General features: G+C 35.2%; 1 protein-coding gene and 1 long non-coding RNA gene across 3 annotated transcripts in view; one reads left to right on the top strand and one right to left on the bottom strand.

Annotated features, from left to right (window-relative positions):
* Nucleotides 1–27,636, top strand: part of LOC110259775 (uncharacterized) — a 1,242,567-nt gene that overhangs the window by 1,177,742 nt on the left and 37,189 nt on the right. The window contains exons 3-4 of the long non-coding RNA XR_014838624.1: nt 6,750–6,854; nt 7,073–7,160. This is a non-coding gene — a long non-coding RNA (uncharacterized LOC110259775). The remainder of the gene's footprint in view (nt 1–6,749; nt 6,855–7,072; nt 7,161–27,636) is intronic.
* DTWD2 (DTW domain containing 2) overlaps nt 1–27,636 on the bottom strand; it is a 1,117,698-nt gene that overhangs the window by 205,947 nt on the left and 884,115 nt on the right. The gene's annotated exons all lie outside the window — the stretch shown is intronic.

A 27,636-nucleotide genomic window follows, 5' to 3' on the forward strand; every position in this document is an offset into this window, starting at 1 on the left:
ATTAAACTACTAAAAGCTATTTTTAATATATGATCTTACTTCTTTAAAAATACTGCTACCCTTCAAAAATATGATATTTTTTTCTTTAAGGAAATCATATTTTGAACATGTGAATATATTTCTTCAAACCTTTCATCATTTCTTGAGGAATGGCTTGAGATAAACATTCCAAGGGTACACCAGGAATATATCTGTATGTAAGGAGATTCAGATATTAGAGTTTATTAAATTTCTCTGAGAACTTAAAATCAATGTGTATATTTGGTATCATTAAAAACAGGATCATATCAATCAGTGGAGATCTGTCTCTAAAATGGATGTTCTGCAAAGCATTAGTCAAGCTAAATCTCTCACAAGACATTTCAATTGCTAAATATATTTTGTAAAGGTTATTTTCTGATTAGGTAACTTGTATTGAAATTCTGTGTTTAAATTCATCTCTGCCAAATACTCTAGAATAAAAGTATTCATAGCTTTAATACATTTATTCATGTCTGTCTTTATATGATTATCACTGTTTTATTTACAGATATATAAATTTTCATTGTCTCAAAAATAGTTTATACTTTTCAATATTTTCAGAGGAAATACTTCTAATGAACAAATCAAAACAGACATAGATTTTTTTTCTGAAAGTTCCTAAGAGCCTTGAATTAACTGCATTAACAAATCTGGAAGATGTAGAACTTTATTTTGGCAGATAGTTATCTGAGACTAGGATACATAGAAATGATATATTCAAATATCCAGAGGTCACAAGCCTAAGCAATATCTTCAAATATTTTGATGTGTTCTGCTGATCTTGGGCATTTCAGCATGGAAGCTGCACAAATGGAGATGACGAATAAAGTCTAAATACCCAACTATAAGGCATTCAAAATGTAAAAGACCATTCTCACGAGCTTTAAAAGGAGTTTCAACTTTATTATTTTTAAAAGTTCTCCACTGAATGAATAGGGCATCAATTATTTGGCGAAAATGAAAAAATCTTGTCATTACCTGTAGCTATCAGTTTGTGACCTTCCCTTATTTCTTACCGAAGTTCTCTATCTCTAATTCCCCTTATCTGAAAAATAATATTTACAAAACTTAATGCCAACCCCTCAAGCACCTATGGATTTTTGAAGGACCTCAGGCTGTTGTTATGGATGACCATTAATGTGAATAAGTTTAAAATTAAAAATAACCCAACTTTAAAAGTAGGTTGAGGATATGAACAGGAAATTTACACACATCACAAACACACACACACACACACACACACACTTACACCGACATTAAAATAACCAACACAATTATTTAAGGAAAAGCACATCAAAATTTTGTGATATGGACTTTTATCTCTCAGTTTAGAAAAAGTCAGAATGTTTATTATAGACAGTGTAAACATGGGTGGAAAGGAGAAGCTTCATACGTTTTCATTGAGAATATAAATTTAAACTGTATTTTTTGAAAGATATTTTGGTGCTAAGAAAATTTTAGATTTACCTATTTTTTGAGCTAGCAGTTTCCCTTCTAAAAATATATGACATAAATGAACAATCATTTTCAATGTTATGTATATGTACAAATTATTGATAAATGTTAATGTTACTTGTGAATAATATAAAAAATACTGGCATGAATGTGATGCATCTAGATGTAATAATATATAGAAATCTAAGATATTTCATTAAACAGAGAGGCAAACAGAATGATTTCATTGCTGCTAAAATGTTACTACATATTTATCTATCTCTATAAATACTTGACTATACTTGTAAAAATTCTTAAGACAAATACAAAAAAACTTAAAAGTACTTGTATGTGGAGAATGTAGCTGCTGGGGTCAGATGGGAGGGGACTTTGTTTCTTAATCAATATCTGTGCAGTGCTTAATTTAATGTCATTTTTTGAGACAAGCATCCATTTGGAGCATAAGAAAACATGATAAAATAATGATAAATTAGAAAAAGTCATGTCTATCCATAAATCCTATCCCTATCTCCCTGATTAATTTTTTTCAATGACACTGCAGTTCCATCAAGATAAAAACCTTGAAATCAGTAAGAAGAGATGAATAATTCAATAGGAACTAAAGAGAGTAATGGGCAGGAATAGACAGTTACTAAAATTAAAATAAAATATATAATAAATACAAATACAACCATTCTCACATATCAAAAATAAAATGAAATAAAATAACAGGAACAACACCTTGTTAAAGGCATACTTTCACAGCCAGCTGGGCATTATCTCTATCACGGTTGCATAAAACTTTATTGCAACTAGTTGTTTATTTATTTTCTTTGCCCTCACATTAGGAATTCTTTGAGAATTTTGGCCACACCTGAAGCTTGAGGAAGTTCCGGGGCCAGGGATTGAACCCTTGCCACAGCAGTGACCCATGCCTCTGCAGTGACAATGCCAGATCCTTAACCTGCTGTACCACCACAGAACTCCAATTGTGTTTTAGTTTTATCATTATTTTTCCAGCTCTGGTACTGCCTACAGATGTACCTGGAACATAGTAGAAGAGTTAATACATTATTTTGAACCAGTGAATGAAGGCCGTGTTTACAAACTACATAGAACAAATGGCAGAAAGGAAAAGCACTCTTCTTTTAGAGAAAATTATGGAGTGGAGGAAAAAGAGCCACAGTGACTTCAAATTCTAATGTATTTCATTATTAGGAAACCAGACGTTATCAATCCTTGATCACTGTTCTGAAAGTTCTTATATTATAGATATAATAATTAAATAACTTATTATGATGTGCACGTTTTTTCTCTATTAGGTTGTGAGGTCATTAAAAAGTAGACCTTCCTCATTTCTGTAGTCTTCCTGCCTGGTGATAATAATAACCACATGATAGACATTCATTTATATTTGCTAAACTGAAATAAATTGTACAAAAAGCTCTCTAAATTAAAGAAAAAAACAGCAAAAGTATTAATTAAATGTTTAACTCTTTGGGTCAATAGTATAATAAATTTTAATCAATGTTACGATATAGAACAATCATGTGTATTATATGTATGTGTGTTTATGATATTTTAAGGTAAAGTACCAAAGATATATTAATTACGTAATTTGTGAAATTTCATGTAATAAATATAGCTATCCACATTTCATAAAGCAGAGCATAAATCTACTTTTATAATGAGAAGAAGTTTATAGCTACTGTGTCTAATAATATAACATGATATTAATGAGAACTATAATTTATTTGATGAAAAATTCTTAATATCATAAAATTCAATTTTAGTATCACTCTGTGGCAGAGCACATTCTATTGCTATTTCATAATTTGGTCTCGAGGAATATATCAAACCAAAAAGAGTGTTAGTAGATCCAGCAATAATACCAGATATTTACATAGCTATTATCAAGGGCCGGATTTTCTTCTAGACATTTGTCACCTTTTGATTTATCATCTCTGCTTTACAGTTGTGGAAAATGAGTCACGAAGAGGTTTAATAACTAGACAAAGTTCATAGATATAGTAACTGGCAGAATCCAAATATGAATCCAAGCAGGTTAACTGTGGAGACCACACTCTTAACCACAGCACAATATTTTCTCCTTAAAAATTTAAACAGCAAAGACGTCTTATATAGTGCCCACATCTTCCTGTCATCATAACGTTCTAAGTTTACTATATTAGGTGTGTCACTTCATGCATGTGTGTTGTGCATGTGTGTGCATTGTGGGTTAGGATTTCACTATATATACAACCACATAGAGAGTATGGGTGCATGTATGTGTGTCATAGAGAAAGTGTTCGGGGTAGAGAGCAAGAAAGCTAACATGCAGCATGCCATTGTACTTTAGGAGAAGTACCAGTTCATTTTATTTCAAGGCATCATCATCACAGACTCCCATATACACCTTTTCTTTTTGCTACATATTAAAATCAAGACAGTATGTCAAGTTAGAGAGGACAGCAAATGTTTTCACTACTTCCTTGCTATTTGGTAACCAGCATCTCCTGGGAACAATGCTGAAACTCAGGCACCACTCCAAACTGACTAAACCGGAAGTTTTTATTCACACAAGATCCCAGTGTTGGGAAACATTTCCCCATGAGTACCTCATACCTCGTGTCTTCTGAGCAGTGGCACTGACAATTTTTTTTCTAAAGGATACTGGTACAGCAGTCTCAGAAGACGAAGATGGTGTCTCCCTTCAGAGCTGAGGGGGTAAATACGCTTACTGACGAAGTCAATAAAGATAATGTCTCTTTCTGGGACAAAGGTAGGGCAGGTGTGTTTGCAATTCTTCCAAAGATAAATACTAACTACACTGGAGGATCCTCAAATGGGCAAACCCACTGCAAGTGCAGCCTTCCAATTGGCTACTCTGCATTGCCCAACGGGTCTTGAGGAGCAAGAAAAACCAGTATGAACATAAACCTCACGCTGCCTGCTGTGCCATGAACAGTAAATCATTTTGTCTCTGGATTACAAGCCTCATACCTTCTCTCAGAACAAATGAAACTGTGGGAGGTTAACCTACTTGCCTAAAGGTAAATTAAATCTCAGATTTTCCATAGTTGTTGACACTCAGATGTTTGTACGCAGACTGAAGTTTGACAAGCCCCCTGCTACTTTATTTCAAATTAGCACCTAAATAAGCATGGGAATGAGACAGGTAAATGCAATCCTACACAGGCATCATGTGAAAGAGGGGTTCCATGTCTTTTGTAGGGCTGACACAAGATCAAGGTGCTGACAAAGTTGGACAGCTGAGTTCCTCTCAGTTTTTCCATAAAAGTCATTTTTGTGAGGAAAGAACTCTACCTCAAGCTTGCCAACACAAGCATCAATTCCCAATTTTAAAAAATATAGGAACCATAATATCCTGGATTTGGATACTTGGCAGGTGACCTGAGTTTGGAATTGTGCATTAAGAGTTTCCATAATGCCCTGCAACCGCTCCCCGTTCATAAGAATAAACAACAATAAACCTGGCCATGTGTTTTCAGACTCCCAGTAAAGAAATACTTTAACACTAAAGGAAAGAAGTCGAAGAAAAGACATTTATTTCCAGACACAATTATTTAATCTTTATAGCAGAATGCTATACTGACAGGTATGTGAGTTGTCTGAAAGAAGAATAAGGTGTCAAAATTCAATATGATGTTGTAGCCAAAGAGAAACCATTTGATGAAGATATTCACACAAGTCTTAAGCTTTCCCTCTGTCACCATCTTTTAGCTTTATAATCAGGCACATTTGGTGTCTAGACTTATTTCCACAACTCTCATATAAAAAGTTTCTTGATTTCACTTTTCTAGAGCTCAAACATTAGAAATAAAACTGAGACTGATTATAACCAAATTTCAATAAAAATATCTTGCCTTAAATTGCACATATGACCCTATACTACACTAGGAGAGTGCTCTCAATTTTGGCTATACTTTAAAAACATCTGTGGAGATTTTTAAAAGTCTGATAACACCCAGGCCATACTCCAGATCAATTACATATTGAGGATGAGACCCAAACATAAGCATTTTTTAAAAAGTTCCCTCAGTAATTCCAATGTACAACTCATTAAAAATTATTTAAATAAGAGAGATGAGCTTCAGGAGGGCAAATATTTTTGTCTGATTTTATTCCACTAATATATTCCGAATTCTTAAAAAAAGTGCTTAGAATGCAATAAATATGCATGGAAATAAATATTGAATTTTAAAGATGGATTTATCCTTTAAACTCTTCTGAAGCCATTTAACTTCAACAGCAGGAAGTCTTATTCTGTGAAAAATGAACAAACATAAATAAAAAATACCCAGGACCCATATAACTAGTACAAACAAAAAGATTTTATGCAACTCTTAAAGGTCAATGTGTATGTCCCTTTATAAATAAAAGTCTGATACAAAATTAAGGTAGAAAACTAGAAGACAAACTTTGATTTAAATCAATATAATGACTTCAAAGAGAATATATTTTCCCTATGAAACTATGTGAATAACATCTGATAATTACTATCCTTGTCTGCTTGGGTTGTTGAAACTACAAAAGCATGGAGTAGATGGCTTAAACAACATAGATTGATTTTTCACAGTTCAACAGGCTGGAAGTCTGAAAGTAGGGTACCAGCATGGTTGAATTCTGGTGAGAATCCTCTTCCTGGTTTACAGATAGCCCTCTTCTTGCTGAATCTTCACAGGACAGAGATAAGAGGAAGAAAGCTCTCTAGTGTCTCTTCCTGTAAGGACACTTACCCCACTGATACGGCTCCACCCTCATGTCTTAATTACCCTCAAACACCATACCTCCTAATACCATCCTACTGAGGTTAGGGATTTCAATAAATGAACTTTGGAGGGACCCACACATTCAGTTCAAAATAACCATCCACTTTAAGTACACAGAACAACCTATAGATTTTTGTGTTGTCGTCTTCTCGCTCTCTCTCTCTTTTTTCTTTTTCTTTTTTTTTTTTTTTGGTCAGTCATTATTTGAATTTTCTTCTCATTCTGTTGGTATGATATGTGTTTTAGTGTGTGTGCATATGTATGCTTCTATGGAATCTGAAATTCATTTTGGAATAAGGTAAGCTATGAATTAATGAAGAGAACTGAAAACTGATAATAGGGAAATTATTTAAATTTGAAGAAAAAGTTTAAGACATTATGATACATGGCCTATATTATACATAGAACACTCTTCAATGTTACTGAAATTTGACTTTTCCAAATTTCTCCTTTACTATAGTTTCAAACTAATAGCTTGTTCTTCCCTGCATCCCTTTGCAGAGTATAACCTCTTAGATTCCTAGGACACAGCCTATGGACCTGAGGAAGATGGAACATTGGAAGGGAGACTGGGAGACAGACCTTCTCTCAGGGATGCTCTAGAAGGTATGTCCACATGGTGGGGATGTTGGAATATTCACTTCCAATGTCTGAGACAAAGATATTGGGTTCCTCCTGATCCCTTTTTCTTTCTCTAACTTCCATATGAATTTGATTCTTAGTAAATCAAATTATTTTTCTTAGAAAGAAAAAGAAACAATTGTCTGAAGGTCTGTGTATCAAGTGGCTGTAGTCAACTTAGCAAGTCTTCTCACACTTTATAGGTGAGTCCTACATCTACCTTAAAAATGGAGAATAAAAGATACTTGTCCAAGAAAAGAAGCTGAAACCTAATGTGGCTAAAATTCAAAGGTACAGTCTGAATCATATTATAATATTATATTGTATCATATTATAGATATTTTATCACATATACTGCATTACAAATGTTAAATTATATTTTAATGTTCAAAGTGGTGAGAGTTGCTTTAGAAGAACAAACTAGGAGGATTCCAATGATAACCAATGACACTACATGCACCTTTTCTCACCACTTCCTTTAGTTGGGCCAAATAATCACCAGCCCTGACTAGGACTTCAAGATGCATTCTGTTGCAAGTAAGGACAGACCATAGGCCAGGACATCAGGATACTCTGTAACAAGAATTCTATCCCAGCAGCATGCTGGGTTTGAGCCTAAGTTCTACGGCTAAGTATCCATGTGAATACTACTTTGATCCCTGGCCTTGCTCAAGTCATTAAGTATCTGGTGTTGCCTTGAGCTGTGGTGTAGGTCACGGATGTGGCTTGGATCCTGCATTGCTACATCTGTGGTATAGGCTGGAAGCTGGAGCTCCGATTAGATCCCTAGCCTGGGAACTTCCACGTGTCACAAATGTAGCCCTAAAAAGCAAAAATAAATAAATAAATAAATAAATAAATAAGTAAATAAATAAATAAAATTTAAAAATAAAAAAAGGTAAAGAAAATAAAGAAAGTATTCAGATGGGCTAAAATTTCTTCTTCCTTTCCTTTCCTTTCCCCATTCTATTGTATCAGAAAATAGTAACTTTTTGGTGCATTCAGTTATTAACAATTTAAACTTCAACTGTCAAGGTTTTTTTGTTTTTTATTTTTTTCTCCCTGCCTTCTCCCTAGGGTGATATTTAAATTCCATGACTTTATGCACTGACATGGACTAGAGTGGGGAGGATTTAGGAAGGGAGAAATATCTTCTGTTATACTATTTTAAAGAGTTATTGATAAGATTAAATGACATGACATATGTCTGATGCATGAAAGATGCTACTTATCTTTTTCTTAAGTTCAGTTGCCATTATTTGGTATTTAGAAAGAAACTATTTTTTAAAAACCCCTTTCTAGATTCTTGATTCCACACATAAATAGGTAAACCCATCATTATTATCCATCTCTCTGAAAGCACAGGAAATTAATCTCTGACATTTCTCCTGAAAGGAAGGACTTCCCTGATGAGAAGGCCTGGAAGGAGCCTCACTTCCATTAGTGTACAATTGTGGTTCAGGCAGAGTGACTGAGTTAGAAGCCACTTCTTGTAGGAGGCTCTTCCCTTGGGTTCTGTCCCTTCTCCAACTCCCCACTCCATGGGTCACAGTCAGGTCTCTTTTCTGCTTCCCAACCTTTACTTGTAACCAGGCAGATTTTCCTCCTTGGAGGGAATTACATCTTTTTGAAAATGTAAGATCAATTCAATGTGGAAGATGGTTCAAACAGCAGTACCCAATCCATCTTTACCACTAATAATTATGATATATTTACATCCTATATTCTGAGTTCCTTGTTCAATATGTTTCAATATGACTCATCACCCCAAATTCTCTACTTCATTATGACTTTCTTACTATTGTAATTATTACTAATACTGTATCCTCATGATAGTCCAGGAAGTGAATTACCAAAAAAAATTAGAAGGGAAGACATGAAGAGAATAAAGTACAGCTGAGAAACACTAAAACGTCTTTTTTCCCTCCTGAAAATGCTGAGGGATGCCTCTGTGAGAAGATGAAGCACATTTTCTAATTCTTTGACATGACAAAGTTCTAAGATAAGTCAGGCTGCTCCTGCCCAAAATTCCTATAAGGGAAATTTATAGCCTGACTAGTTTATCCTGAGAACAGATTTCAGATAAACTCCCAGGCACAGAGACAAAAGAGGAGAAAGAAAATGATGGCTGGGAAAATAGATTTTGGAAGATCACAGAAAGGAAAGGAGCTGTTACACTGATGGTGGGTGGTAGCCAGCAAGGTCAGTAAGGCTTGAGGATGAGTGTAGGGCACACCCTCTGGAGACCAGGAAGGGGGTGCTGATGGCAACTCCACTTGGGAGGAGAGGAAATAAGTTAGAGACTTAACGCTGTGGGAAAACAGCATCAAAGTGCAAGGTGATAGAAAAAATGGGTGTCCAGAGACCTAAAACTTAGACTTATCTTGATGTTCATGACCTCCAACTATGTGTAAACCATCATTTTTTTTACATCTTTAAAATATAAAGAGATTGACACAATTATTTTTCAGGATTTTTCCAGCTCTGGCATTCAACAATTCTATGAAGAGGTTAGAACTTCTAAATCTAAGTTATTACCTTTGACAGCAGAGTGAAAGAGAGCCTTTAAATCTAAATAATCTACCAAGTAAAATAAAGTGAGAGTGAAACATGTACAAATATGGCTCTTAAAATTCTCTTTCCTTGTGACAAAGAATGGCTGTTGTGAACTTGGGTCATGTCTGTGAGTAGGGGAGTAGTCAAAAAGAGGAGGAAAGTCCAACAGCTCTTTCAAGCCCCCCCCCAAATTAGAACACTAAGATATAGTTTTACATAACAATGCACATTTTAAAATGAAAATATTGTCCATAAAAAGTGAATCTAGACTTGTATTTAAAGGATTGCAAAAAAAAAAAAAAGGTATAAGCTCGAGGGTGAGGATGCCATGATCATAAATTAACACAATAATATCAGTGAATATTTGTATGAGCTCCTGGAACATCAATCAATAAAGGAAAAGGGTTCAGTGGTCAGAGGCAGCCAGGTAGTTTCTAAGGCCTTTTTTGAACTCTCTCAGGAGTCTGAGAGTTTGCAAAAATTTTTGTCAGAGCACAGTAGGGTAACAAAAAAATCTTTTACTCTAACTCAAGTTTCTCCTAGGATAGCTAAAAGATGGAGGGTATTTTCACTTTTTCTAAGGTGACAAGATTCTTCAGTGAAAATATCAGGAGATGTCTATTCAGAAGTTTTGCAGAGAATATTCATAGACTGAGTAGTTTAACCCTTAGAAGAGAAAAAGAGAGAGAGAGGCAAAGGAAACTTGATTTGGCAGATAACTGCTTCCTACACATGAACAGGTTTATCTTAAAAACCAAAAGAAGCTAGTCTAAAATTTGAAAGCTCTCAGTTTTGGTAGGCTGAAGCTTTTGCTCATGACTCTGAGAGCAAAGAGATGACACCTGCACATTTTCTCCATGCTAAAATGCAAATTCTTTGCAAAATATGAACAGGCACACAAGCAAATGAATAAAACCAGAAAGTGTTACATATCTGCTTCCTTTCTGGGCATGAGAGTCTAAGTATCTCTGGCTAAAAAGCATTCAATTGTTATCTGCTTATGCATGAACTACAAAGCTACACATTGTAATTGCTCAATAATTTACTTACAGGCATAGGAAAAAATACCTTCTGCCTGGATTAGCTACTCCACAAGGTCGTGGAGATCCACGATGTACCATCCACACTGAGGATCAAGCAGGGCTCAAGGGGCTATTTCCACTCTCTTTTGAATACATTCCTTGTTCAGAAATCTGCTTCCTAAAATTTGTATAAAGAAGACAGTTATTTAACTTGATTAAGAGTAGAATATTTTTATGATTATAATTTCTGAGCTCACTGCCAACTTTCACGAACACATTCATTTACCAGAGATAATTATGTGTGATTTTCTCCTTTAATGAAAGATAAATAATTTGGCAAGTCTTGTCTCACATATTTTTCTATTTCAGTGCAATTCATTGTTTGGTGGGATGTCCTTTATTCATCTACTAGTTAGTGTGCAGAATGAGTTTTCTTTAAATCAATTGTGCTGCTTTTCTGTGAGACACTGCTATTCATACCAGGTTTATAAAAGACCATTAAAAGCTGATATTACATTGGGTTTTGCTCATAATGATGTAGTTCTTTGTTTACAACTGACACAATTCACTATACTGGCAAAGCTTCATCAAAAGGGGACAAAAGGAATAGAAGTGTATTTCTAGGAATCTAAGTAGAATGGGTAAGCTTTGACCAGCTCTAGTTTTTATTATATTTCTTTGAATTAATGCAGAAGTCAGGTTCCAAGGCCTTAATTTGGAAAAGCAATGATTTATTGTTTCATAATATGAAATGGTATATGTGTGTGTCTAATATTTTAAAGATAAAACCCATATAGGAGAAATGCTGGAATATATGGCTCCAACTTTCTTGATGGTCCCTATCATAAACTCCCAATTAAATCTGGACCAAGACCAGCTTATTCAGGAGTTCCCACTGTGGCTCAGGGGAAATGAATCTGACTAGCATCCATGAGGATGCAGGTTCAATCCCTGGCCTTGCTCAGTGGATTAAGGATCTGGTGTGGCTGTGAGCTGTGGTGTAGGTTGTAGATGCAGTTCGGAAGCCTAGTTGCTGTGGCTGTGCTGTGGCCAGCAGCAATAGATCTGATTCAACCCCTAGCCTGGGAACCTCCATATGCCTCGGGGGTGACCCTAAAAAGCAAAAAAAAAAAAAAAAAAACTAGCTTCTTCAGACTAAAACATTTGTATTTAGTCTCACTAGATAGAGACTGAACTGAAAAACAGAAATAAGTCTAAGCTCCAAACCCTTTCTCTCTACACCAGTGCTAAGAGAAATTCCTTTGATAGAAATATTGTGTGAGTGCTCATTGGATGTGGTGCCACTAGCCTCAGGTGGCTATTAAACACATGAAATGAAATCATTGTCACCAAAAAACTAAATTTTAAATATCACTTATTTTTGTGTAAATTAAATAGCCACCTGTGGCTAGTGACTACTGTATTGGACATGTAGCTTTGTACTCATCAAAAGAATAAGAGAAAGTCTACCAGTTTGCTCATCTCCAAGGGACAATAGCTACTTGGAATCCTGGGTGCATTGCTACTAAAGTTGTACTTGCAGAGTCTATAGCTTTTCATGCTGCTCTGTGGAGAAATTATATAATCGAATGGAAAGGGGAGGATGTCTCATTTCCATCCTCCATCAGGAAATGAAAACCAAATTAATTTGGTAGACAGCTAACACCTAGGGAAATGTTTAAACCTTTGCATCCCACTCCACTATTAAGCCCAAGTTATGTTTAGAACTCTACACTATGACTACATCACCTTCTTACAATGCCTCCTCCTTAAAACATGTGTATTTCGATCATGCTTTGACTATAGTTTGGTTACTGGGTGTAGGGTGTGAGGTAAAAGTGCTTCCCTAACAATCTGTTCACTGTCAAAGGCAGAGAGGTGGTTTGAAGAGGCAGACCAACCTCCGATCCACTTTCTTCCTCAAATCTCCATGTGGAAGCCTAGTATGCATGTCAGAATGCCTACTCTGACATTATAAAATTCTCAAAATACAGTATGGTAGCAGACTTAACTTCTCCTCAAACCCATTCTTCTCAGCACATGTAGCCACCATTCAACCACCTGCATAAATTCAAAACAAAGTTCATTTTTCTCCTCACCTACATTCATTATCTACTCCATCACTGAGTCTTATTGTCTGTACCTTGAAAACTTGTCTAGGCTCTGATCCTCCTCCACAAACCACTGTCCTTTCTTGCCCAATCTGTCGCAACAGACTTCTTGATCTTTGCATCTATTCTTATATTCTCCCTTGCTCTTCAAAATCCCTTGCCCACACCTCATGGTGAGAAGACAGTAATAAATTCACCAGGTAAGATCTTGAGATCTAAGACCTGATTATCCTTCTTACCTTATCTCAACTCATATCCTACCACAGTGTCCCTTTCAGAGCCTTCTTGCCATTCCTCAAACACAATTTAAAATAAAATAAATTAAAAATTAAAGCTCATGCTTTTCTTGGGATCCTTCATGGACTCTTCACAGACTGGAATGCTCTTCCTCACCTCCTCTCACAGCTTACTTCTTAACTCTGTTTTTCCTGATCACCATAACCTGTCATTTCATAGCCTATTAGTCTCCTTAATCTTCCTCAAAGCACATGTTAGCACATGAAATTATATCATTTCATTCTTTGTTTTTTGGGGTTTTTCTCTGACTTCTTTTGGATTCTCCTTTTAGAAGTGTGCCCACTGAAACCAAAGATCTCAAATATCTCATGTACAGAACTCATGTCAGCCCAGAGAACAGTCCCCAGCATTAAGATGGTCAAATATTTGTTGTATAGATGAATAGAATTTGAGTGTGTCACTCACCCAAACACACAGTCCAATTGAAACACAGGCATGTGCACAGACACACATGCCACATGACACACACACTCACACTCCTTAAAAAGTTCAAGGGCCTTTCCTTGCTTTGTAGGGGGGAAAGGATTTTTAACAAAGGTAGCAAGGTTTTGCACAGAATGGGTTCCACGTATCTATCCAGCGTCATCTCAGATCACACTGATCCCTCGGCCTCTTGACTTTAGCCACACCAATCTTCTTTCTGGCCCTTGCACTCAATATATTCCTTCACACCAAATGACTTCTAATATATCCACTGCTTAGAAGGCCTCTCTTTTTCATCTTGTTCAAGTTAATTCCCCACAATCTTTCATGTACTAGAAGAGTCCTTTCCAAATAGAAACATTTCCTGAATCCCCTAAATAGGTCAAATTTTGCTACTTAAGCTTGAGACTCCCATGAATGAATTAATGGATAAATGAATGTCAGTGATGTTACTTATGACATTGGGCCTCTGAGGACATCTGGAGAGTGGAACTTTATCTTTGCTTAGTGCTTAAAGTATTCAAAATAATTAACACTCATGTGTAGTTACATATTCACCTTCCCTAACTGCAAGGGATATAGGCAGGAAGATGGAATGGACCAGCCAGCTCTGCATGCTTTCCATCACCATAATGGTGACAGAGACAAAGCTGACACTGCAGAAGTTACCAGGGCGTCTATTTACCTACTGATATTTACTATGTTCCCCCAGGAGAGCAAGTAACATCATTTACTTCAGATAAGGTAGGTTTGACAATCCGCTGAACATTAAACGGAAAAGTGCCTGGTAAAATGAAAACAACACTGTGTCCTGGTGAGGGGAAGAGATGGATGGGCTATATATAAATGTGAGTTCATTAAACATCAGGAAACAATGATTACAACAAGGATTGGCATGGTGTGCACTATGTCATTTTCCTGAATGCATTTTCTAAATATAATTTACAGAAAGAATACAAGTGAGAAGGTTATTAGGGAAAAATATTAAAGGCATGCACTGAAACATGAGAATTTGGAAGATTCCCTGAAGTACCAATTAGTTAAATACGTGCTTATGCACTCATTCCAAAAGGAAAGAAGCATGTCTCTATAACTCAAGAATCTATCAGATCATTGAGCAATTAACTGGCAAGTCATTGAACAAAATCCTCTAGGTGCCTACAGTGGTTCCCCATTTGAGTGGGATTCAGCACTCCTAGAGATATTTAGGGGTAGGGGATAAACACACAATATCCATGGGTTCTGCTGATCACTAATTATATAGGATCCTGTATATTTAAAGGGAAAATCTGAATGTCCTCAAATAAAAGGGAGCCCACAGCCAAAGTGTCTGTCACACAGAACAAGGCCAAGTGCTACATTAGATGTTAACTCATTCTGTATCTCTTCTAGTCACTTCAATTAACTATAATTAAATCCATCTCACACCCATAAAAGATTCATTTCTACTTTGGTCAACAGTTTTACTTGTGGATTTGCCTATAATAAGAGTCCTCCTGTCTATTCTCCAGCCAGATGGCTACCTGTTCACTGAGCTTTGTCTTTCACTCAAATATGGTTGGGTCCTTGCTCGGGAGTAATCGTGGCTCATCAGGAAATTGACACTGACATTCTCTGAGCATCTCCTGAATCAGCAACTTTTGGGTGGCAACTCAGGAGCTCTCAAACAGAACCAAATGATGACACAATTGAAGCTTCCTGGCATAAAGAATTAACATAACAGTGTTCTATGAAATGTAAGAGGGTAAATGAGATTAGAGTTGTTTTAACCATTGGAAAGCTTATATTGAATTATAAAATAGTAATCCATTAGCTTGTTTTGCAAGTTCTAGGTTTTATATTTCCATGCAGATATTTCAAGGAACATAAGCTTAATTTTCAAAGCAATTTCAGTTCTAACACAGAAACAGTTTAAATTTATTTAATACATATTTATTACACAGGCACAGTTCCAGGAACATAGGTTTAACAATGCAAGAAATAGTCTATGTTCTCTACAGCTCTAAAGTCCAATGTTTAATACAAAGACAGGGATATACTACCAGGCTGCAAAATAATAATTACTCTTATAGATAAATGCAGGGCTTCGGGAAGTAAGTTAAAGTCAGTGGGGCTCTGCCTTGGACAATCATGAGAAGCTTCCCTGAAGAAGTGATATTTCAGCTGAGATCTGAACTGTTTTTGAATTAGGAAGGCCCCAAGGAAGGTAGCTATATGAGGAGTAGGCAGGAAATGATCTCGACAGAGAGAACACTGTGTCATCCTGCATCAGAAGCATCAAATTTTAACCCTATTCTGAAATCCTGGGAATTGCTAGGATTAAAAAATAATTAAGGATACTCAAAATTGTCATTTTCACAAGGGGAAAGAGAAAAACATAAACGGCATGCTTCCATTGATAGAATTGTCACGTAGGTGAGGTTTGTGATAAGTTGAGGTCAAATTTGACTTATTAGATTATATTCAAATCACCTTCTGAGGTAATGAAAACAGAGACAGATAGGAGGGTATTAATATAAGATATATTTAATAGATAAAGATTGGACTTCAACTCTTCAACAAGGCCTTAAAAACACAAAATCTTTATAATAGGCAGGGAAGCAATTTTCCTCTAGGCTCAAATAATTTGACAAGTGAAAAAGGGTCTACATCAAAGATAAATGAGGCCAATGAAGATAAATATGCCAATGTGCTATATTCTTTCTTCCTTACTCCATGCACATACACTTTTCCTTAAACCAACATTTATTTCCAGTGAGATACTTGGTTAAGCACAGAGATTTTTAAATGAGCACATAATGTCATTTTTCCAAAAGAGTGTTTGGATAAGAAAAAAAAAATGATTTTAACACCATGGGACAACTTCGATGATGAAGGAAGGCACAGGGAATAAATGAGAGCAAGGAATAAAGTGACCCACTTGAAAGAGAGAATTCCAGCACTCTTCAAATGAGCTCACACTTGGACTTTTTTACGTAATGCTTGGGAATTGCCCTCTGGGCAAGAGGGGGGATGCACTTCTGGCCAAAGGAAGATTAAGAGCAAACACATTGGAGGAATGAAAACAGACTGTTAGGGTCTAAGGATAGTTTGCTATGGCTGGACTAGTTACATTGAGGGCATGGCAGGATGTGAGGCTGGATGAGTAAGAAGTGGAAAGATCAGGCAGAAAGCGAAGGGCTTATTTGTCATTTTGGGGATTTTTGCTTTATCTTACAGTCATTGTGGCACCATTAAGGGATTTTTGGAGACACAAAGCAGAATGACCAGAATTGCATTTCTGAGGATCACTTAATTGTAACAGAAGAATTTAAACAGGATCACCCAGAGGGCAAATAGAAGTGGGGGTTCATGTTTCCAATTTTCTAAGTTAGATTATTTTAATAGCTTTCTAAAGTGACTACATTTGGAGTGAAATGTACACCATAAATTTCAGAGCTATATGGAAGATAAAATTAACACAAATTGTTGAATATAGTCAATGATTAACATAAATTCTCATCCCCCCCCCAATTCAGAACACATTCACACTATGACAAGTATAACTATATTAATGAGGAAAATGGAATAATATATTTGAAATAATAACTATGCTGTCAGTTTATATGGAAACTGTAAGCCAAAAATTACCATTAAGTTAAATGGCCACTAATTACATAGCATTTCTTCTCTTTCAGGAATTGAGAGGCATGAAAGTGCATACACAGACACATACAAATTACAGAAAAAGAGGCATGTGTCAGGGTGGGAGGAAAATTAAATCTTTTAAACCATTCAGATACTTAAAGGATTTTAGAAACCACTTTCCCATATAATATTTGATAAATGATCATTAAAAAAACTAAGTCAAAAAAAAAAACCCTGAAAAATACAAATGATTGCAGGCAAAGAAAACTGCTTAAAATAAGGGGAGGTTATTTAAATGAACAAAATCTGCTTAATGACTTTGGTTGAAGGTTTTAAACAGTACATAGCAACAGAAGCAGGTATCATAACATTTCTACCATGCAAAGAGAAACAATTCAGCAAAAAAACCATGCTGATATGTAGCTAAATAAAAAGCCAGCAAGAAACACCGCTGTGCAAGTGATTTTTATATAGCTACATCGAGCTGGGTGTCTTTACAGTTGGAGAAGGAAGTGCTAAATATGTAACAGCCTGGGGCCTTGCTGGACCCAAATAATAGTTATTTCTGAGTAGGTCAAGCAAGAGTCAATAAAAAGGAAAGCAGGATTGAATGTTGGGTGCATAGCAGGCTAATAATACCCTTCTGGGATAAACTTGGGTTTCAAATAGCTAGAACCAAATACCAGTTCTGGAAATATAAGTAGGGTAGCTAGAAAACTGATAAACTCTGAAAACCAGAAGCATCTTTAACACAGATTCGCTAAGTCGATACTTTTTCCAACATGGTTAGAGGAAGCACTTACAATGGAATCATAGGTAAGGTTATTAAATGCAGACTTCTGGGCACCACTTCAGGCCTATCAAATCAGAATTTCTAAAGGAGAACTTGGGAGTGAAATTATTAAATTTACCAGTGATGATGCCTTCTAAGGTATAAAAACTTTTTGGTGCTTTATTGCTTTTTATTTTATTTTCAAATGCTATGGGTCATATATAAATGTAGGAATACATAGATGATAGGAAGATAGAAAGATAGATTGATAGGGAGAAAGATAAATAGAGACAGATAATTTTGAGGCAGAAGGTAGATGGGCCCCTGCACTGAAAACTGCTGGGACTTTTCTTTTTTTTTTTTTTTTTTGGTCTTTCTAGGGCCGCACCCACAGCATATAAAGGATCCCAGGCTAGGGGTCAAATCGGAGCTGTAGTCGCTGGCCTACGCCAGAGCCACAGCAACATGGGATCCAAGCAGCTTCTGCGACCTACACCATAGCTCACGGCAACACCAGATCCTTAACCCACTGAGCAAGGTCAGGGATTGAACCCACAATCTCATGGTTCCTAGTCGGATTCGTTAACTCCTGAGCCACGACGGGAACTCCAGCTGCGACTTGTTAGGCCAAGTAAACTGGGCCCTGTTTGTCTTTGACACTTCAAGGAGAAAGTTAATGGCAGGAGCTGAACTCTGCCAGAGTAGAAAGATAAAATGACCATTTCAATCACTCCTGGGGTCAAGGAGACCTCCCCAACTACACATGCACAGTAAGACTCCTAGGGATCAAAAAGGGAAGGGCGCCCAGCCATAAGTCCTGATACCATCCCGACACCCTTTCCTATGGAATCCATCTTTGCCAACAGATGCACAGTCATATGTCTAGGTAAGGTGTGAAAAATACAAGATAGTTGGCTAAAGTTAAAAAGACCCAGAAGAACCATGCAACATTAAGTGATTTAAATCACTACTCTCTCATGCTGTGTCCCTCACTGAGGGAGAAACCCGCACCCACACTCCTCTTTAGGGTGTGTATTACTGCTTTGCTTCTGACTTAATAAACTACTTCTCTCTGTGCTCTGCCACATGCTATATACTGTGTCTCTAACAATAAACTTTATACCTGTTTTCATAGTCTTTGCCTCCCTGAAACACTCTTGCTTGCAACAAGGGGCAAAAATCAGGGCAATTCTGCTTCCAGCCTCTAGCTAGTCTAGTGGCTAGGGTCCCTGGTTTTCAACCAGGCTGTCCAGGTTCAATTCTTGAGCAGGAAATTAAGATCTCGCTCCAAGCCAACACTCACTGTTGTCTCTCCGAGATCAATTTGATTTCCAGATAATTTTTTTTCTTTGCAGCAAGCAAGAGCTTAGCTAGTTAGCTAACACCATATTAAAAACAGAAATGGTTTAGGAAGCACATTCTTTTGAGATAGGACAAATATACACGCAACAATTAGATAACATCTGAGGCAATTTATAATCAAGAACCAAGTTGTATGGCTCAGAACATGTTCACCAAAGTGAATCAAAAGGTGGTCATGACTATTATTCTTTCTACTCTTGAGCTTGTCAGCATCCCTTTAAGCAATTAATGTTTTTATATAATAGTCTATCATAACAACATTATTATTGAATAAGCTTAAAAATAATTATACAATAAAACATTTTTTTGAAGGATTTGAGGTAGTATCATGCATGACTTTTTTTGAAATAATGAAACTCTTTTGTTTTCTGGTAAGAGCAAAGCCAAATAACAAGAAGTGCATATACTTTGGAGATTGTATGTAAACAACACTTTTGAGGGCATATAGTTTTTCTTCTGTATGTCTGTGAATCTCTTATAGAAACATCGGTAACAAAGTGGAACTCTAAAAAGACACTTCACTTTCTGCTTTTTCATTGGGTTTCTGAGGAAGGGAGAGGGTAAGTGGGGTCAGGTTTATGGGATGATGGCAGGTGTCAATTAAACATTACACAAAACTCATAGATCTGTAATATACATATATGTTGCAAATCCTGAAACCATAATTCCACTTAATTTTTATGAAATTCATCTCTATAGACCATGAGTCGAGGGTAAAATTGAATATGATGGTTGTGAAAAGGAAACTAAAAAATAAATTTTCAAAGACATACACATAATTTACCAATCTGCTCTAATTTAGATCAGCAAGTCCTTCCCTCCTGGTGGGCACTGCTGAGAGTAAAATGAATGAAACGTGTCTTACTATCTATTTCTCCCACAACAAGTCATTATAAGTTTGAGCAAGTAGGTATGTGACAGTTTTCAATGTCATTATCAATAGTGTTTGTTCAGTTAGGGCTTCTAATGAGAGTGTTTAGAAATGACAAATTATATACCTCAAAATACAAAAATTACCTTTAAAAAAAAGAATAAATTGTTAAACTCATCTCTTAAACATTAGAGTTGCTTCTAGATTTCAAACTCCCACCTGCCAGTCAATTCCATTCCTAGAAGGAAGGCACAGAGGGGGTGGCAAGGAAAAGATTTAGCTTGCTGCTTGACTCTATCCTATTTGGAAATAACCCAATTTTGTGCCCAAATGACTTTGCCAAATTTCAGAAAAAATTTTCAATGCAGATGCTAGAATAGACTCATTTTTGCCCCCACAGTTGACCAGAAACTATAAGAAAGATTGAAGCAGTTGACCTCAGCACATGATTCTAAATGGGTATAGTAGTTAATAAGCAGGTAGTCTCCAGGTTGGGGCCATGGTGCTCAGTACATTGTTATTCCCTTTAAGATCTGTTACGGTGAAATTTTAAGAAAAACTCTAAAAATATCTGTGTCTTAGAAGATACTTTGGCTCATATTGCCCTCACATATTTGGATATAGTTTGAATAAAATAGGGAAATAGTCCCTATTTACTTACAAACAAACAAACAAACAAAAGGAATTTTTGTAGAACTTTTGGTTACTAGTGATAAATCATTCCTGTGACTGAATTATTATAAGAAGCAAACACTAACATCAGGATTCCTGGGCAGGCAAGTCATTTTTCTGGTCTGTAACTGAGTTTCTTAAAAAAAACAAAACAACAACAACAACAAAAAAACTGTAGTTATAGGCTAAGTGAGAAAATATTTAAAAAGACCTTTTTTTGTGTGATGCTTTGTATCAAAGAGAAATTATATTCCACATGCATACCATAATAATACTGGCTAAGATGGTTTGCTTCTTTTTATATCCTGAAAAGTGACTTAGAGTTATACCTAAAATTGTCTAAAAATCAGCAGTGAAATACTTGGTTAGGTATTAAACTATGCATCATTCCTCCACCAGGGACATAAAATGTCCTGATCAACTGAAAAATCCACATCCAAACTCTGGGTTTGCTCAAGTTCATTTTCACCATTATCACAATCCTGGTTATCACAGGATACACACTTCACATTATTTCATCGATTTACTAGAGAGTGAAATACACATGAAAGCTTCTCTCTCTTTTTTTTTTTTTCCTTCCTTTTTCTAGCAGACCTCAGTGCATTTATGGAATCCTTCATAACCCACAGGGAAGGTGGGGAAAGTGACGTTTGTGTATGTTTGCATGACTGAGGCAAATGTCAGCCAAGCATATCACACTTAGCTGCTAGAAAAAAATTCAGTTCTACACAGATGCATTTCATCTCCTCTATCCTTAGCATATGTATCTGGCCAAGTGCATGTTTACACCTTAAAATATTCAAGTATCTTCCTTCCAATAACATCCCAAGGTCGATTATCTTCATTCTAGGATATAATACCATTAACTCGTGATGATTAGGTTGATTTGGTGGTTGGGTTAGTTTGGGTTATTCTTCTCCATCTTTTTAAGCAGCCTGTAATGGAGGACAGTACCATTCATATTCAGCTCTGCATAAAATCATCCCAATTTGAAGTAGATAGTAGGCTCACATCTGTTCAAAATGGTAGTTGAAATGGAAATAAGTTTATAGCTATTCATGGAAGACATTTAAATATTTGGTTTATTAACAAAGGAGTTATGAAGCATTTTGAAAAGTTGATTATTTTAATGAGTATGAAAAATGCTATCCCTCAAGAATTTAAGATAAATAAAGGCTTATCTATGTCTTATCCACAGAGATTAGTCTAATAACATAGGTACCAAATGAGCATTAGCACAGTTCCATTGTGAGTTTGTGGACTAAGAACCAAATGTAGTGTCTGTGAGGATGCAGGTTCGATCCCTGGGCTCACTTAATGGATCTGGTGTTGCTGCAACCTGCAATGTAGGTCAAAAATATGGCTCAGATCCAGCATTGCTGTGGCTGTGGTATAGGCTGGCAGGAGATTTGATTCAACCCCTAGCCCTGAACTTCCATATGCCACAGGTGTGGCCCTAAAAAGTAGAAAAAAAAAAAGGGTATTAACAAGTACTCTTATAGGTGCTCTGGATATAATCCATGCCACAAATGTGCTTGTAGTTATGTGCGTACCATAATAATACTGGCTAAGATGGTTTGCTTCTTAGCAACTACTATAGAAGCAATTGGCTTTTTGCTAATGAAATCACACATAAAATCCTAGCACATATAAAATTAATTTAACCACTACATTATTAGGATACATCTACTTTATAAATATAAGCTTATAAAACTTTATTTTTTATTATTATTTTTTTTACTCAAATGAATTTATCACATCTGTAGTTGTATAATGATCATAACAATCTGATTTCACAGGATCCTTGTGAAATCCTGTGAAAAATTTATTTTTAAAACTAATAAGAATAATGATGCTTTTGTTTTTTTAATTTTGCATTATGGTTACAAGTCCAACTTAGCCTCCAGAGTATTTATCTCTGGCATGTATTTTACCTTCACAATATTAAACAATTCTATTTACTCACTAATTATTTGCCAAGATTAGCTATTAGTGAACTACTCATTATTACAATTCAGGATACTTTTCAAGTAAACACAAATAGGAAAAAAACCCACAACATCAATTAATCTCATAGACTGTGCTACAGATTTTGTGGCATTCAATATTTTAAAAATATGATACATAACATTTGATTATATATTTATTATGATTTTTAAATTACTTATTTTGAAATAATCATCAAAATTTCAAAAATAGAAAGTTCTTGTCTATCTTTCACATGGCTCAACCTAAATTTAATGTATTTTAAAACTATAGAGCAATTAGCAAAAACAGGAAATTAACACAGTATTATAATACTATTAACATATCATGACATTATAATACTATTACATAAACTATAAATCTTATTGAAATTTCAACAAATTTTTTCATTAATGTCATTTTCTCATTCCCAGAACCAAAATAGGATTCCAAATTTCATTCAAATATTAGTCATCCAATAGTGTCATGTTCTCAGTTTTTCTCTTTAATATATCTTGACACATTCAAAAAATGCTGGAAAATTATTGTCAATCATTCCTCAATTACTTTGATATTTTCTCATTATTAAAATGAAATTATAAAAACAAAGCTTTATCTTAAATTGTATCAACTATTGGGATGTCATGTATAGTTCTATCTACGGCTTGATTTATTTCACCAATATGAGGGAGTTCTTGTCATATTTTCAAATACTGCTTCTGCCCTCCATTCTCTCTCCATAAATTCATTTATATACACATTAGAATTTTGCACAATATTCTACATCTTTGTTGTGCTCTTTTCTGTAATTTCAATAATTATTCCCTTTTAGGCTTCAATTTATTTTCTACAGACGTAGCCTCCAAGATTTTAGTCCTCTCTTCGGCTTTATTTAATCTTTTTTTTTTACAGATTCTAGTTCAATTTCTCATATTTTATCTATGGTTAACATATTAACCAGTTATTTTGAAGCCTATATCTTAGAACTTCATCTGGATTAGCAGTGGGTCTATTTCTATTACGTTCTTCTTGGCTTTGGTTATTTGATCCTCTTTCTTAAAATCCGAGATAGTTTACTGAATGTTGGTTCTGATTGTTTATTATGAAAATGAACTGAAACCCTAGATGTTGTTATAAATCTTTAGAGAGATATTATGTTGCTTCTAGCTGATCCATAGAATATAAGAAAGACCATTTACATTTGGTCAAAGCTATTTTCAGACATTGTGAGGGCTGATCTACTTATGATTTGCCCTTACTTTGTAACAAACCATCACATGATTTCAACTAAAAGCCTCAGGTGTTTACCATGACTGTTATTCCTTAATGAACTATGAAGTTACTTTTTTTTTGGGGGGGAGGGGTCTCTAGAGCAGTGTGATACTTCCTAAATCTCTGGTTACCATTTTAGTATTTTTTAATAGCTGATTTTCTTTTACTTATTTGTTTCTCATCCCTTGCATAAGTAACTTTTTTCTACAATCTTGTCCCATTAACTGCAGTCTTTGTTGGTAACTAGAAAACCATTTTGTTTGGATATTTGTCTTTTCTCTCTAGCCCAGTGACACTGCATGTGCTCGGAACAGCTTTTCCTTCAGTGTCTCTTCCTAACACTGGTAAATGGCAAATGCTCTAAGCTGAAAAACTGGGGTGAGGTATACCTCAATGCATTTTCTTTTTCTCCATTTTCTTGACCTTTCTGGTACATTCACATTTTTTTGTACTTCATTCAATTTTTTTTTTTCCCACTGTACAGCAAGGGGGTCAGGTTATCCTTACATGTATACATTACAATTACATTTCCCCCCAGCCTTTCTTCTGTTGCAACATGAGTATCTAGACAAAGTCAATTATTTTTGATTAAGTGTAGCATGTTAAAAGCTACTCTGTCATAGATGGAAGATGAACTGTGTTAGAGTCACTTTATTGGTGTAATTTCTCAGATGCCTGCCCAATGCCAGTACAATGTACCTGCCCACTGAAGAGAGCAACGTGCTCTCTTTGCAGTAGTCTTTCTACTATCCTGGAAGGAAGGTCCAGATCCTTTCCTCCGCCAAGGTGCCCTTCCCAAATGCCTACAAATCTTTCTCACAAAATTCGTCACCTCTTCTTGCTTTTATGACTTTCAAATCCATAATATTTGTTTTAGAGTCTATTCTCTCTCAACCAAGGTGATCTAAGCTCCAGTTAACTGGGATGCAGCATCTTTTTCTTCATCTCCAATCAAAACCAAGACCAAGTGAGTCCTTGAAAATAACACATTCATTTAAAAACACATATTAAGGAGTTCCCACTGTGGCACAATGGGATCAACAGCATCTTGCGAGTGCTGGGTCACGAACCCATCTCAACACAGTGGGTTGAGGACCCCACACTGCTGCAGCTGTGCCTCAGATCTGATCCCTGGCCCAGGAGCTCCATATGCCATGGGGCAACAAAAATTTAAATAAACAAATAAATAAAAATACATACTAAGGATTAACTTGATGGCAGGAATCCTCTCACAAAGTTTACATATTGTACACATTAAATACCCTACAATTTTGTCAATTATACCCCAATAAAACTGAAAAAATCCAGTTTTTGTCTGATTTCATGTCATTTGTAAATATAATGAGTATGTTTCTATCTTAAAATCTAAATCAGCATGGATTTTTTCTCCTTAATATCTCTCTTCCTGATATCAGATACTAAAGTAAAAACAGAAGTCTAAGTGAGGAATTCTGTTTTCATGGAGTTATCATTAATACTGCATAATTTGTCAAAAGTTACATATCAAATTAAGTCTAACATTAAAAATCCTTTTCATTGCCCTTAGCTCTGGGTAAACCTTGTTTCACTTTACACTTTGGCGTCTAGGATTCCACCAAATCTTGAACCATTATCATAGTCTCATATGTTTATCTTTCTTTCCTATCAGTTTACCTGACTGTTAAAGCCCAAATCCAAATGTTCATGTGTCCACACTAGATTGTTTCACTCCATTTGTATTTTCTTCTTCATTGAAATAGTTAACATAATTAATATCAAGGTTCTAAAAGCCTTCTAAGATAAAGCAATTTTTTTCCAGAATCTCAGAGTATGGAGAAATATCTTCACCTATTCTGAAATATTTGAAATCTAACTTCCTTCATATCACCTACTACCTAAAGACATGAAACAAAATACTAAAATGATCAGTTATGTTACATCATTTTCAATATTTTCTGAATTCATAAATTATATTTTATTCAATGATTTTTGCTTTTGCTCATTTCAGTCTAATAATATACTAAAATTATATTATTTGATATATTGCAAACATTTTGCAAAATATTTAATGTTGTGTAAGATTCAATTGAAATTCAAATTAATTACAATATCCTCAAAAACAAAAAAGAAAATGTTGATCAACATTTATAAGAGGGCCAAGCACAAACTGGGTATTTTTAACAACTTTGCAATATAATGTTCTACGTTGGGGCACAGTCTTTGCTAGCATATTCATCATTATAATTTAACTTTAAAATTATGCAAGTTAAATGAAATTCTTTCCAAAATTTAATTTCCCCTTGAGTAACTTGGGGAAGCCTGTGAAAAGAGGTATTAATAAAGACTACTTTACAATAAATCTTCATTACCCTCAAATGTAAATATCACTGCTCAGTTTAGTTGGTTCACTTAATAGATTAATGATAACATATAAGCTCCATATATCACACATAACTACGTGACATGTCTATTTCCAGATCCTTATGTGTCCATTATATGTCTGTTTCCAGATCCTTATGTGTCCATTATATGTCTGTTTCCAGATCCTTATGTGTCCATTATATTTCATGTTCTTACAAAACATCTGCTATAAACATCATTACTGTAAGTATAATGGCCTTATCATGCTTCTCACAAACCAGAGAAGTTACTTGTAAAGAATATAAACTATCAGGCATATTTTAGTTGTGATGGACAATTTATTTTGGTATACATAGAAAGCCTCTGTAGCTTTTTAAACTGTCAAGAAACTGGGACTATTCAAGAACTATAAATAGTTGTCTCTGTGTGGTTAATGACACTAGGTCCAAAGGGGGAAATGAAACAGAAGGCCTCAGAGCTGAGGAAGGTACATTTAAAGGTCTCATCTAATGGGATCTCAGTGGGATTTCAAGAAATGTGCAATATGGAAGGTCAGACAAAAACTTCATAACTCTTTTCTACCTAGAACATAGTCTTCTGTCTAATATCTCCCCCCAAATGGCACATTAAATAAAAGTAATTTCTTGTTAAGTTCACAGGTTCAGTATACTAATTGTGCCTAATTTGATATTCAAATATTTCGTCCTAGAAAATACATATGATATGGGCTGACAACCAAAGAAATCTCATGACCTTTATTAAGTTAATTGTTTAAATCATTTATTTTAAAATCTGAACCATCCCTAAAGAACCCACATTGACTACTTCAGTGGCATTCTTTTTCTTTCCTTCTGCTGAAGTGCTATGATTCATCTAAAAAGAAAGAAAAGGAAAAGAAAAAACCACACACTTCAGAAAACTAATAACTATCATTTGAAGACATTGGGAAAATTAATAACCATCACCTGAAGACATTGAATATACATGTGTACAGGTAGAGTATGAAAGAATTCTATAATACTACTAAATCATATTTTAAAGTTCTCCCTAGAGAAAAATACTGCTAATTATCCAAAACCAATATAATTCAAAATTTCATTTACATTATTCATCTTTGCAGGTCTTTGCTACTTTGAAATAGTAAAGCACTAAAGGTGGGGTGTATAAAAATACGGTAATGAACAAATGTTGAATATAATTACAAAATGAATTCTCCATAAAGTAATTTACTATGTTTAGTTCAATAAAGAGGTAGTGGTTTATTATATGTAGTCAATGCCATCTACTGATTTATTCATTAATATCTTTAAAAATGCTTAGTGAGCTTGCATCATATGACTAGCAATTACATCACCTGTATTTAACAGCAAACACAAACAAAAATCATCTTAAATGGCTACCGATGGTCTCTTCATGTTTATCAGAGAATATACAGTTTTACCAGTCATCTCTTCACCCATCAGATCTTCCCTGAAGC

The sequence above is a fragment of the Sus scrofa genome, chromosome 2, assembly GCF_054392235.1.
Source record: "Sus scrofa isolate SSC_HxYL_T2T_F1_AM1 chromosome 2, Sscrofa_HxYL_maternal_Yorkshire_Landrace_v2.0, whole genome shotgun sequence".
NCBI classification, from domain to species: Eukaryota; Metazoa; Chordata; class Mammalia; order Artiodactyla; family Suidae; genus Sus; species Sus scrofa.